Here is a 15,026-nt window from a genome sequence, read left to right on the forward strand (position 1 = left end):
AGCCCTTCACACGAACTCAAAAGTTTTCAGCAATTCCCCCAGCTGCCAAGTCCCCCAGCTGCCAACCTTCCAATAGTTTGCAGAGTGGGTGGAGTTTTAGTGTATATAACAAGGCTGAGGCCTGTGCATTGCATGTTAGTTTTTGCTGGAATCACAACAAAAGGAGCTGATCGCTATGCTGGGCATCCTCATCCTTACCATCAAACCCAGTATATAATAGGAAACAAAGCTTGTGAGGAGGGAAAGAGAAGGAAGAACATGTTTACAAACTAACACTTGAATTGGTTGAATGAGAAGACCTTCATTTAATCCCTAAAGTGATTATGGGTTTAATACATAATGTCAGTGAAGGTTCATTGAAGCTCCCAAAATAAGCAAGCTTGTGTCAGAACTGGAGAAACTTCAATCGAGGCCCAAACTCGTTACAAAAGTATAGGCTTTATTGAGAACTACAGAGGTAGAGGTACAAGATAACACTGATGCCAAGCCTGGCATTTGTTACAGTTTTATGCGGTTGTTGTAGCAATACTAGAAGCAATAATAAAACCATCTTTCACACGGTTTGGAGACGACTGTCTCCTTCCCAGGGATTGTTATCAGGAGGGAGGATAGCGTCCCGCTGTGAAGGCCTGTTCGGCTTGGCTTCAAAGGCCACCTGCAGATGTTGACCAGGGGTTATCTGCCATCCTTCAGTGATCACAGTTCGTTTGAAATGCACATGAGTCTGTGTTAGTGGCCTAGCGCGAAGCACCTCGGGTTAGTCTTTGGTTACAGCATGGAGTCAGTTATGCCAACAGGGCTTAGTGAAGTTACAAGTTCTGACAGCTTGATTATTTAAAACAAAGTTGCATTTATTGTATACTCCAAAGTTACTTCAGCATGATAGGCATTGGAACTGATGGGAAGCAGTTCGAGTCATTGGTATTTAACATTCTACATCAAAGCAATTACAACTACCCCCAATTCCCAAAACAAAGGCTGCTTTTGCATGTGAGACTTTTCACACGGCTCCCCCTTATCTTCTACATTTGGTGGTTACATTTCCCAGCGGCAATGTCCTTGCTGCTTCTAGGGAGGAGGTGAGAATCTGCTGGGCATTCTCCACTTCAAAGAATGCTTAACAACCTTTGATGTCCCTGGGAAGCTACTCTCTGGCTATCCCCTACTTGGCCCCCCTCTCCTATTCTACTAGCACATGTTAGTGAGCATATATGTGAGTTAATCAATCTGGTTAGTAATCAGCATTCAGCAATAGTATCAATGAACAGAGTCTGACACATAAGGCTTTGGGCCTCTGCAGCTGCCTGAGACTTTAAAAAAAATCACATAATTTTGTAATCAAAACTGTGCATTTATCAGCTATTGAAATAATCATGATGGTTTCACTTGCACTGACAAGGAAATAAGTAAATTGAGGCCAGTTAATGTCATGTTATGGAGGGTAAAAAAGCTAAAACATATTCAACAGTTCAAGGTAAGAAAACAACAGAAGGTCAAGAATCCAGGTGATTATAAAGTATTAAAAAGTGACACCAAAGTTCTTGAACAGGCCTTGGAATGTTACTGTAAATCAAGCCTCCCTTAAAGTCTCCTTGCTTGCCTTCTATTGAGATGTTGACATTCTACTAAGAATTACAATAACTGAGGCTCATTTCATTGATCACACACTGGCCTCATTTTGGGCAGGAGCTCACAGGAACAGAGCTCCGGAACCTCAAGTTTTTATTGTGCTCTTTCTTACCCCCTCTCCCCAAAAAATACTTGCTTCTGAGTGCCATTGTTGAAACCCCCTGAGATAATTTTGCTGGACTCTAAGATTTGTCAAACTTTCTAATATTTCCCCCCACATAATCAATAATCAAATATTTTTCCCCACATAAAATAACGAAAACATATAAAGCAGACAGATGAAAATCTTCATCATTCCACTGTGGCCACACAGGAGAAAGTAAAAGGTATGATGGGAGAAAGGTTTTATTATGACAATTATAATTCAAGAAGCATTTTAAGGTAGATGCTGAACTGATATAATGTAATGCACCTTCTGGTGATGTCAGTGGTGTGTGGAATATGTAAATGAGTTATGCAAATGAATTGTGCTAATGAGCTCCAGCACCTCTTTTTCTATGAAATGACCTCTGATCACACAGAAAATAGATGTTGACATGACTATTAGGAAAACATTGGTTGCACGTGACCAGTGTAAAAAAATTGGTAACGACTGTCCTCATTTAGTTATTTCTTGTTTGCCATCTCATTTTGTGCCAGGTGTTATCAGAGCTACTTGATGGATCCATTTTTAACACCAAGGGTGCGGTCACACTTACATTAAATCCATCAGCAACCCATCTTTAAAGCGCCGTTATTTCGTATGTCAGATAATCCGCCGCATCCTGTTTCCCGATCAGACATATGCTGTTCCTATGGCATGCCGTGTTGATCCCGTCCCCTGCTCGATCACACAGTGCCCTCCGGAACTTCTTTCAGATGGCGGCAATCCGCATTAGCGCAGGCGCAGTGCTGGGTGCTAACAGGAGGGTTTGCGTGCTGCAGAGGGTGTGTTTCTGCTGAGCGCATGCGCGTTTGCAGTAGCGGGGTTTCCGGCTATTTAAACCTTTTTTTTTTGTTTCCCCCGCTGCTCTATCGATATATCGATATATCGTTGTGTCGAAATGGAATCTGATAGCCTTGTCACATTAGCGTGGTTTCGCTTTGGTGCTTGAGGTCTTTGTGTGTGTGATTTGAGGGGGGGGGGGAGAGAAGAGGCTTTGTTTGTCTTTACCCCCCCCCCCCGCTCCATCCCGATCCGGTCCATAGGATGTCAACTTGAGGGGTTTTTTTGCCGTCGGGGATTCCACTTGTCTGGGGTTTTTTTTTAGGTGGCGCATTGGGGATGGCGAATCCTCGAGAAAGCGGGGAGGGAGAGAGTTCTGCGTGCGCCCCGTCCTTTCTCGTGGCGGCGGGGGGGGGGGTCACCCACGTCTGTGTGAGCGGCAGGACCCGATTCCGGAGAAGGAAGGGGAAGAAAGAAAAGAAAAGATTCAGGACTGACTGCCGGTTGGAGAAGGCAGCGTTCAGCGGAGTGGGGCGGTCGCTGTGGTGGAGTCGGGGGGGCGGATCGGGGCCACCAGGGCTACGGAGCAAGCGGGGGCAGGGGCGACCCCAGATCTCTCTTCAGAACGGACCCCCCCCCCCCGCCTGAGACTGTTTTCATTTGGTTGCCTTTCTTTCCTGTGTGATTATTGGGGGGGGGGGGGTTGGTTGGTTTGGGGCTCTGTGCCTTGGCTGTCTCGACCTGCCCCGATCTTTCCCTTCTGAATCCTGATCCTTCCCCACACATCTAGGTTCCCGCCCCCCCCCTCCCGGCTCCTTCCCACTAGATCTCTTCCATGCCGCTCATCTTCCAGGGTCCTTAGTTCTATCCTTTCGAATTCTTCCAGTGTTCTGTTTAGAGCGGCAAAATCGCTCTGAACTCCCTTTTTGCTCCATCGCGGCGACTGTGTCGTGACTACCGGCGGTCACGGGAGAGGCAGATCACTGGAGACAGAGCCCGCACTGTGCCCCCCCCCTCCCGCCTTTCTTCACCTCGGAGGGCAAGTCCTGTTAGCTGCTGCGCTGCTGCGATGGATCCGTTCCTCTCCTTCCCATCCGAGCTCCTTAAAGCCCAATTCTGTCACCTTACAAATGCAGCAGCGGAGACTAGAGATGTGTTTCTCCGTTTGCACTACTTTTCGGAAAAGATCGCCTCACATACTGGAAATCTCGATGCTCACATATCGAGATTTCGATATATCGCTATTACGCAATAAACTAAAATATTAAAAAAAAAAGGCAGGGCACACACGTTTCGGAAGGCCCCCCCCCCTTATTAAGTTTAGGAATACAGCCGCTAATAAGCAATTTTTTCGAGTTCCTTCCCTCGATGGCGCAGTGATATGCATTTTGTTTGTGGTGGGAAGCTGGAAGCGGGAAGCGCTGCTGCGACTCAGCAACGATTGCCCGTTCAGATGCTCCAGAGCGCTCAGGAAGCGCTCAGGAAGCGTCTTGTTCCGGATTAAATGCAATAGCAAATTAATCCGCGAGCAAGGCGCATCAGCGTGGAACGGGCACGGGCTAAGCACGCTTCACAGATGTGGATGTGTGAACGTCAGGGTAAAATCCGACATGCTTGCGGGCTCAACTCATGCCCGTAGCGGGGTTTTTTTTACGTCTGACCGCACCCCAAGAGTTAGCTGTAGGGATGGGTATAAACCAGGAAAATCAAGGTTCATTTCAGTTCATGGGACCAGACAAACAACAAACCTTCCCATTTACCAAACAGGTTTGTTTTGTGATGTTTGTGATGCAGTAGAATGGCCCCCCTGTGGGCTAGAGATACTAAACTTGCAGCACATCTCTAGCCAACTCTCCTCTACCCGCCCTCCAAGTTTGGTGAGGATTGGATTTAGGGGGGATGAACTACAACCCCGCCCCCCAAGCAAATGCTCCCAGGAAAGTGATCCTTGAGGAAATCACAGGAGTATGTAGAACAGAACCCCCACAAGCCAAAGGCATCAGAATTGCATCAGACCGCCTTGGGGTGCTCCTGTACATGCACCCTGTAGAGCAGAGTGGGGACTCTCCTATTGTTGGCCAGCTTGCCAAACTTTGGAGGACCACTATTGGTATTTCCAGGACTGCAGAAGTCCATCCCCCCCCCCCCCATTGCTTTGACTATGAAAACTGATCTGTGCCAGTGTGTCTGCCACAGACACCACCAACATGAACTACCATGAACCACCCAAACCTCCAAAAACCGCATGGAGGATCATGGGATGTTCAACTCACAAACCATGAACCAGGAAATTTCCATCATGAATTTAGGTTCCTGAGCTGGTTCGTACCCATGAGCTGAAGAATAGTTGGAGTAATACTTGCTTCTGAGACATTTGACTCTGAGCATTTGTGGAACGAAACAGGAAGTACATCAAGGGTTTCTTTGCAGAGGTCAAGAAAAGAAGAGTGGCTCTTCTCTGACCTGTTCCCCAGATAGCTCTTGAACTCCAGACCAACTTTGCGTATTGCTCAGAAGATTTCATGACCCTTTTGATCTGGCCTGCCTTCGGGTAAATGAAGCTATGGCATTCAAGGTTGGTTTTACTAGCTAGTATTTGTCTTGCATTAATATTTCTGTTTCATTTTTTTTAAAAAGATCAGAATATTTTCTCTCTCATCCTGAGACTCCACAATATGTAAATATTTCAATTAAATAATGAAGTTAAATGTATTTATGTGGCTTGCACTGTCACGATGTTATGTGCCATTTATTTACTTTATTTATCTTAAATGTTTGCTTTATTCCTCTTTACATACTCAAAGTGCCTTACAACTGAAATCACATATGTCACATTTGAATTAAAAATAAAAATTACCAACAAATAAAATACCCAAAACTGAAGCACTAATTCCTGAAATGCCTAAAAAAATGTATAGCTCCTCCAAGAGATAAGATGGACATATTTTGGCATAGGTGGGCAAGATGTGGCTAAGTCTGTATAGACTTGGACTATTAAAGGAGTCAGCTTGAACTGGAAGCAAAACAAATATGGCCATCATATAACGTGCTATTGGCTGGAGCTTCTTTAGTTAGCTGTCTTCCTCTATTTTTAAAAAAAAAAATAATCAGCTCTAGTTTACTTATATTGGACATTTGCCAGTAAGCCTCATTTTTAAATTTGATCTGAAATGAGGCTTGGTGGTGTTTTGAAGCTGATTCTTTTCCTGAAAGCGCATCGTGCATCTCTCTCTCCCCTTTTCCCTTTATTATGTTAAAGATTGTTTTGTGTTGAAATTATCAGTCCGTTTTGCATGAGTCGTTTGGCTATGATCTAGGCAGTGTGTGCTGTTGCTGCCACTGCCAGATTTCAGAAAGATGAGTAAACTTTGGAATCTGATAGTGTGTGCAGCAGAATACCAAAAAGGGTCTTCTTTGTTCTCGATAAACAGAGTATTTACTTTGATCTGGTCAAATGAATTAATGAAAGGAAATGACACGTTCACATTTTGCGTGTGTTTGGGCGCATGAGATAGGAATGTAGTTTATTGGTGCTAGGGTGCTTCCCTCCCCTCTTTTTTCTTCCAAAAGGAAGAGAGCAAGCATATATATATGCTTCATATGTCACAAGACAGAGCTTTTCTTTGGTTAAAAGCAACCCTGTCTCACTGTATATAACCATGTATATGCAAGCAGTCCAGAGTTATTACAAATCTCAGATAGAAAACTATTCCCCTGATCTTTGCCTCAATCCTATTAGGACCCCCCTGGAGTTCTAAATGGATACCAGCCTGTCACAGCACTGTTGCTGTGACTACCTATTCTTTATAGAACAAGAAAAAGGAATGATCGTGATTGGCAGACCTTCCTCACCCTACTATGTAACACAAAGGGGAACAAAATGAAGAGGAAGTGAGGCTGTTATTATAGGTTTGATGCTTCTTAACCTTACAGAATCTTACACCCGGTAAATGTCACCATTTAAATGCAAAAACCTCAGAAGACCAGCAGAACAGTCTAGCATCAGCTGTGTTAAGAAGGGGGGTAAGAGATATTCCAAGTCAGGAAATGGATTATTATCATTTATTTGGAATGTAAAAATGCCAACATATGCCAATGAGCGAGACTGGGAAAATGTTCTTAAGTTATCCTCCTCCCCGCCCACCCCCCAACTATTTTGCAAAAACTCCTGCTGAAGTTAGAAGCACTGATCTTTGGGTAAAACGAGAAGGGTTTGGCCCCTGGTGTAAGTGAAAGAGAGGCTAGTAAAGAAGGGAGTTGTAAGCGACCCTATTTGCTCTGCATGAGAAAGGAAAGAATTTGACAAATCCCACCATATGGTGCCATACTGTATCTTGATGGCTATAAATAATAGCTGTTCTGTTTCAGATTTGCTTTTGTTTTTCTTGGTAGCAGTGACAGATTTCTAGTGCTGGTGGTTCTGAGAATTACAAAATGCAGTTTGTGAGCTTTCCTCCTGCGTTATTTTGGTAAAACATATAAACATGTGATAGGCTGAGAGGGCAGGAGCAAACAAGATAGGGAACTTAGCATTTGTTGAACAGCAATGATTCTGAAATTCAAAGCACGTTGTGCTTCAAATTGTTCCAATCAAGAATGACCAAGATTAAACATGAGAGGAGAGAGAGAGAGAGAGCTGACTTCAGGATAGCTACAGGATAGCTAATTGTTGAGCACAACAGAAGATGTGTATTTCTCCTGGTATTGTCATAGATGTTGCTTCAATATAAAGCTAACCTGGGGATGCAAATTTATTTCACACTGGGTTATAAGAAAGGTGAAATTGAACTTCTTTTTTCCCTTAATATATTTTGTGCTGCACAGAAAGAGAGCAGCTTCAGAGCTTGTCTTTACAAAGACACTTACAAGGTGAATTTCTTTGGGCATTCATTTACTTACTTTTCAGATCTGGGTTTCAAAAATGTTTGATCAAATATTAATGCAGAATCAAATATTTCACGATGTTGATGTGAAGAATATTCGGAGTGTTGTTTTTTTATAAGGATGTGAAAAAGTTAGCAGCAAACAAAGAGCTCTTTTGCAATAAGGGAAGGCAAAGGCTAAATCCGTCTTTTCAAAGGTTAAACCTCAATTGTTAGAATGAGTTTGTCAATATTATTACTTCCTCTGTTGTATACAAAATTTTTAGTTTGTGTTTTAGTTTCCAATAGAATGTTAAAATAATGAGACAGATGAACATTCACCACGGTGCAGTTAGAAAGGATCTTTAATGAAATGTTTGTTTTTGTCAAGAGAAAGTCTGCTCCTATAAGTTCTTGGCAACTATTTAGATCATTTGTAGGAGATTTGTAATTTAAGATTGTCTTCACTCACCCCTTGCCCTCCCTCAAGTAGTATACAAAACTAATGTGTGTGTGTATAAAAGAAAAATGCAACCCGTGGTCTTAAAAAGAATTAATTAAGCTCTATATAATGTAATACTTTTTTGAGCTTAGAAACAAGAGAAGCACTGTGTGTTCTCTGGATTCTGTTACAATTGTGTTGCAACAAAAGACAAACGATTGTCTGGAAACATTCAGAAAATATGTAGGAGGGGCTTTGTTGGATAGGGGAGACAAAAATGTAAAGAAAAATGCATTGTTTGGTATCAGATATTGAATATTGGAATATTATTAGTCAGTGTTCTACTTTTCAGGAATTAAAGATACAAACCTTGAAATGTTATTAACATTAACATGAATCGATGTATTTAAGCCACTGATTGTTTTTCATTGTTTCTATTATATTTATTATTGTTTATAAACTTTTCAGCAATGGATCCTTAACCATTTTTTTCCTCAAAATTTTGTTCACCAGATTTTTTAAAAATATGCTCCCTGCATAGACATATAAAAGTTTTAAAGGAGAATCAAAACATCTTTCACCTAACTGAAGTAAGGCTAATTCAACAACTTCTTGCTAGATCTAAAATTCTTAATTTTAATTAACAAGTGAAGAGTTGATTCATTTGTATTTGCACAAATATTTCTCAGGCTGAAATACTTTACTACTCAGGAAGAGTTTCTTCTGTGTATGGAATATTTTTCACCATGTGAATTTTCTTGGTACAGTTTGATTTTAATTTCAAGCACTTCAGAGGAATTAATGTAATCTTTTTACAGATACAGCTCAACACTGAATTTCTTCCATGAAGCTCCTATTTATCACTTAACTCGATATTCACGGGGAACACCTGTTTTAGGTACTGCTTCTATTTTCCTTGCTATATGGTTAACAAGAAGCTTCATAATTCATATCATGTCCCTCACTGTTTATTCTCAGACAGCTGATCTTATTATTTCATTGAATTATTAAGAAAAAACTCTATGGTTTGGGGTGTGTCCCCTACCCCATTCCACTTTTCAGGATGAAGATAATGAAGCTTACTGGAAAGCCGCCTTGATGTCTGTGGAATGTGCAGTGAGTTTGCACCACCTACTGGCAGAACGAGATACAGCAGCAGCTGACTGCTGCTGTCTTCTTGACAGGAAGCAAATATCATTATGGCTTTAAGTGACATGAATGTCTGTCAGGTCAGAGCAAGTTATACTTTCCACTCCTATAGGTAATCATGGTGCCTAATTAAAATCTGTGAAAATATGACACAATGTTTTATGTAGATAGATGAGTTTCTTCTGAGCAACTTGCGGCATACCAAATCATAAGTGGAGGGAACATTAAATGAGAGTCAGTGACAGACATATAAACTGGTTGTATTTATTTATTGTTACAAGTATTTCAGTATGAAAATCATGCGGGCTTGCTAGAGGAACTTTAAGGATTCAATTGCTGTGTTGTTCTTTTCCTTATCTATTACTCTGTAGTAACCTTTGGTTCTGACTCTAAATGATCTTGTTTTTTCTAAAGGTGATTTCTTTTGGGTGGGCAACCATGGTTTACATATAAATCACCCCGAATTCAATCCCCAGCATTTCCAGGTGAATTGGTAGGAGGTAATTTGGAACCCTGGAGAAACGCTGCTAATCAGATAGACAATAGTTACCTTGATAGACTAATAGTCTGACTCAATATAAGGCAGATGTCATGTATTTATGGCTTTGATATTTAGTCAGGCTTCTTTGCAAGTTTATCAGCAGTTGATTTAAAAGAAATACATTTTGCAAGGACTGAATTGCTGGATCAAAAAGAAGCCCTCCCCTACAGTGTCCCAGCCATCTTGCCAACTCATTCATAGAAATAAAGTAGGAAAAACTGTTTGAGAAACTCATCAAAGCCAGTCTTTCAAACTATCGTAGTGCCTTGCAAGGTTGCAGTCAGTATCTGCCAAGGGTCAGAGGGCCGCTTCCCATACCATTAACACCATGTGGTTTCTGCTACATAGGAAAAAATCATTTTGCTTTTCACCATCTCACCACAGTTTGAGCTGCTGTATGTAGTACTTTTCCTTGCCATCACTGAATGTTACTTTGGGGTTAATCAAACTAGTGAAACTAGTTAATCAAACTAGTGAAAGGACAGTCCATGCAATGGCTTGATAGGCACCCTACAGATGTACCTGGGGAACCAATGCCTTCTAAACTGTGTATTAGAGGAGCTATACCCCTTTGTCTAACCCTACAGCCAGTCTTCGGGGACTTTCCCCTCCTGCATCTGACCTAGAAGTCAGCAGTGCTTGTTGAACTGGGGCTCTCAGCTGAAGCCCTGCAGACTGAGCTGCAGTACCAGCCCAACTACCAACTGAACAACAGTCCTCTCTAAGGTCTAATCCTTGTCTTTCTCTTCCCCTTGTTACTGCATTTTGGAACTCAATCTTCTGCCTGTCTTAGATTAAGTTTCATGACTCTGGCTCTTCTGCCCTCAATTGCTTATTCTGGAACTTAAACCTTGTCTACCTTGGACTACGCAACCCTCTTCTGGCCTGATGCAGCTGAAAGCTAATTTCCTGAAGCCTCTTTGTAAGTTGGAATATAAGAGTTTGGCATGTGTTTGAGTAACAGATAGTACAGGCTTGTTAGATTCCCAGTGGGCTCTCTTCACAACTTTACTTGGATAAATTAAGTCAAACTCAGATTGTTGAGTGAGCTTCTCCCTGAAAGGCACTGCTAATTCAACATATAGTGGTAAATGGTCACTTGTCAGTCAGTCAAAATTTTATTGTATATAGCCATTGGCCGTTACAAGACAAATGGTTACTGCCCATCAATTTGCTCACCCTAAACCAGAAGCAATAAGGTAAGAGATTTGAGGAAGGCATACAAAAATCAATTACACTGCCTCGCTTCTCACTAATTAATGTGAATTCTCCAAGATCCCCCAGGTCACTGATGCCATTTAGGATGTTCAATTCTAGCTTAAGGGTGGAATGAAAAAATCTTTCCTCTACTATTTATTTTGGGATCTTATAATATAGTGGGTTCTATGGATCAATAAGGTGAACTTCAGCTCTTGTTCGGTTAAGCATAAAACTGAAGCACTGGGCCAACGGGGCCAACTATATACACACCATTGTTCCCATGCAAGCATTTGATTGGTCCATTCAAATCAGTAGGGGGCTTGTGATTGGAGTAGGGCAGCAGAGTTTAGGATCCTACTGCCTATTGTTTCCAAGTCCCCAAGCTCTGGTCGTCAGGCTCCAATGAGCCAGGCAGGAACACCCCACTCAGTTCTCCCTTGAGTCCACATACATAACATCCCTCCCCTCCTAGTTCAGAAGCCCTGACACAAATAGTCCTTTAAGTACGCAGGCCTGCGGTGCTCTCGTGTTGACCACTTGGGTGCCGGAGATGGTGGCAAGGTGGTGGCTGGTTCAGGCATGGTGTCTGGAGAGGCTGGGGATGCTGGAGCCTCAGTCGGCGGTTCCCAGCTCCCAGATGCTTCTGGCTCCGGCTAAAGTTTGGGGGCTGGGCTTGCAGCAGCTGCCAGATTGAGGGCTGTCAGAGTCAGAACCACCGATGGATCCCATGGTCTGCTGTCTTCCTCAGACTCGTCCCCAGGTGCCTCCCGTGACCTCAATTGGTCTATATGCTGCCGCATCATGAACTGTAAGGAGACGCATTGCAGGCCAAGATGATGGGCAGCCGCTTGTTGAAGAGCTCCAGCAGGCTGTTTGATGTGAGAAGGTCCTTCACCGCTTGGAAGGTGGTGGCCTGCCGGCAGCCCCAGACCAACGGGACCCTTTTGTCCAGCAAACAATGGAAGGGTTCCGCTACCACCACCTTGTGGGGAAGGAAGGCATGGTAGAAACTGAGGAGGCCCAAGAAAGCGTGTAGTTCCGCTTTATTTGTGGAGGCGGGAGTGTCACAAATGGCCTCTACCTTTTCCTTCAAGGGATGGATACCATTCTCATCTACTGAATACCCCAGGAAGTCAGTTTTGGGCACCCCCAGAATACATTTCACCTTTAGGCCCGCTGCGTCGATTAACACATTGTCAAAAAATGGCTGAACTCCAGGGATATCTTTCAAAAGAGAGTTCATTAGGTTCTGGAAGATCCCCGGGACCACGTTGACCCCATAAACAGCTCTCTAAAGACTTTAGAAATAAAAAAGAATCCTTTACGAATTGGAAGGAGGGCCTTATAACGAAGGATGAATATAAACAAATCACCAGTGCTTGTAGAGAAAAAGTTAGGAAAGCTAAAAGATCAGTATGAGCTTAGGCTGGCCAAAGATGCTAAAAACATTTTTAAAAGGATTATTTTCTTAGGTTCAGAGTAAGAAAAAGAGCAAAGACATGATAGGCCCATTGCGAGGGCAGGAAAGTGAAATTGTAACAGGTAATGAAGAGAGTGTGGAACTGCTCAATTCCTACTTTTCCTCAGTCTTCTCTTTTTTGAGGGAAATGGTGCTCAACATGGCAAAAACAGAACATATAAGGAGGGTATGAAGTTCCAACCTAGGATCAGCATAGGGGTAGTACATAAACACCTTGTTTCTTTAAATGAAACTAAGTCCTCAGGGCCAGATGAATTGCATCCAAGGGTCAACAGTGTGATGCGGTGGCTAAAAAAGCAAACGCAATTTTGGGCTGTATCAGCAGAAGTATAGTGTCCAGATCACGTGATGTGATGGTATCGCTTTACTCTGCTTGGGTAGGACCTCATCTGGAGTATTGTGTTCAGTTTTGGACACCACATTTTAAGAAGGATATAGACCATCTGGAACGGGTCCAGAGGAGGGCGACAAAGATGGTGTGGGGTCTGGAGACCAAGTCCTATGAAGAAAGGTTGAAGGAGCTGGGGATGTTTAGCCTGGAGAGGAGGCGGCTGAGAAGTGATATGATCACCATCTTCAAGTACTTGAAGGGCTGTCATCTAGAGGATGGTGTGGAATTGTTTTCTGTGGCCCCATAAGGTAGGATAAGAACCAATGGGTTGAAATTAAATCAAAAAGAGTTTCCGGCTCAACATTAAGAAGAACTTTCAGACTGTTAGAGGTGTTCCTCAGTGGAACAGGCTTCCTCAGGAGGGCTCTCCTTCCTTGGAGAGTTTTAAACAGAGGCTAGATGGCCATCTGACAGCAATTAATTTAGGGGAAGGTATTTGTGAGTTTCCTGCATTGTGCAGGGGGTTGGACTAGATGACCCCGGAGGTTCCTTCCAACTCTATGATTCTATGATATTTACTGCAATGAAAGATCTGAGTACATAATACTTGGCTGCCACCTAGTGACTAATTCAATATTCTTAATTGCTTTATTTATTGTTCTTTATTTCTTTTTTATTACAAAGTATTTATACTGACATAATGTTATATTAGCTTTGGTTGAAGATGATACACAGCTGTATTAGTGGCAATATAAAAAACTTGAAGAGTCAAAGAAGAGGCATCTATTATGACTCTTTTTTCCATCCCAAAACCAATAATGTATCCACCCTAGGCATCAGATAAGCAGCTGGCGTTTTGATCACATTCAACCTCCAATCTGTACAAAAGCGGATGGTATGATCCTGCTTAGGCACTAGTAGAGAGAGAGCCTTCTCAATCGCTGCCCCCTATTGGTGGAATCAACTGCCGGAAGAAGTCAAGGCCTTGTGGGACCTCACCCAGTTCTGCAAGGTCTGTAAGACAATTCTATTCCAGCAGGCCTTTAATTGACATGGAAGGACTGATATGGTGTGACCAATATACATCTAATATATACTGAATGCCATCTGAAGCGAGAAAATATCAAATATGATTAGCACCAGACTGTTTTAATTGTTCTTAACTGTTTTAACTGTTTAATTTGCTTTAATTGTTTAACTGTTCAATTGTTCTGATCTTACTGGTTGTGAGCCGCCCTGAGCATGCTTCAGCGGGAAGGGCGAGATATAAATCCAATAAACCTTAAACCTTAGTACCACTGGTGAAGCCCACGGACTAACAGATGACTGTATAATCTTTACTGCTAGCATCTGTACAAAAGTGCATGGTGTGATCTGGCTTAGGCACTAGTAGCACTGATGAAGTCCACGGGCTAACAGATGACTGTATAATCACTGCTAGCATATCTTTCACCTCCCTTCATATATTGTTCAGCACCTCTCCATTTGCTATAAGGTGGCATTCTAATAGGTAGGTAGTCTCCCACGTCTATGTGGTGCTCACCTTAGTGTGTCCTGGCAGGTTTAGAGGAGAACAGACTATGAAAGTTCTTTAGGAGCTTACTTTTTTCCTCATAGGTAAGAACACCATCACTTGCTCTCCCACTTCAAAAGTTCTTTGCCTGGCATTCCTGTCATGCCAGAGTTTCTCTTTGGCCTATGCACTTGCCATATTACTCTGTACCTGCATAATTATTTCTTCAATTTTTCCTCTGAGGCTTAATACATAATCTACCACAGATGTTTTTCTTTCTGATATTTTTCCTTCCCATTCTTCCTTTACTAAACTAAGGGGACCCCAAGGTTAATGCACATGCATCAGTTGAAATGGGGAGAATCCTGTGGATTCTTGAGGTATCTGCTTATATGCAAACAGAAAATAGGGAAGCTTATCATGTCAATTGTTTGGGTGATCCTGCACATATGCCTTAATCTATGCCTTAATCATGTTCTTTAAACTGTCATTGAACATTTCCACAAGACCATTAGTTTGGGGGTGAAATGAAGTGGTATTCAAATGCTTGATGCCATAGCATTCCCATATGGCCTGCATGGTGTCAGAAAGAAACACTGTACCTTGATCAGATAGTATTTCTGCAGGGAATCTGTAAGATTTTGCCAAGTAACATTCAGATAGACTTCAGCTATAAATGAATAGAAAAGCTTTATTGATTTCTTATAATATCATACTTATTCCTTGAAGGTTTTTGCCTGAAATGAGAGTCAAAGCATAGATACCATTATATGATTTTTTAAAAGACCAGGCTTTTCTTTTGCCCCCCCCCCCCAAGTCTTCAAAGGTTTCACTTTTACAACATAGGTCGCAGGTCATAAAGAACTCAGCCTTATATCTTGAGAAACAAAAGCTATTCACCACCACATGGTATCAGCCAGGCCCCCACATTATCACGCTTGCAGTTACAACTCC

The sequence above is a fragment of the Heteronotia binoei genome, chromosome 21 (assembly GCF_032191835.1).
Source record: "Heteronotia binoei isolate CCM8104 ecotype False Entrance Well chromosome 21, APGP_CSIRO_Hbin_v1, whole genome shotgun sequence".
In the NCBI taxonomy this organism is placed as follows: Eukaryota; Metazoa; Chordata; class Lepidosauria; order Squamata; family Gekkonidae; genus Heteronotia; species Heteronotia binoei.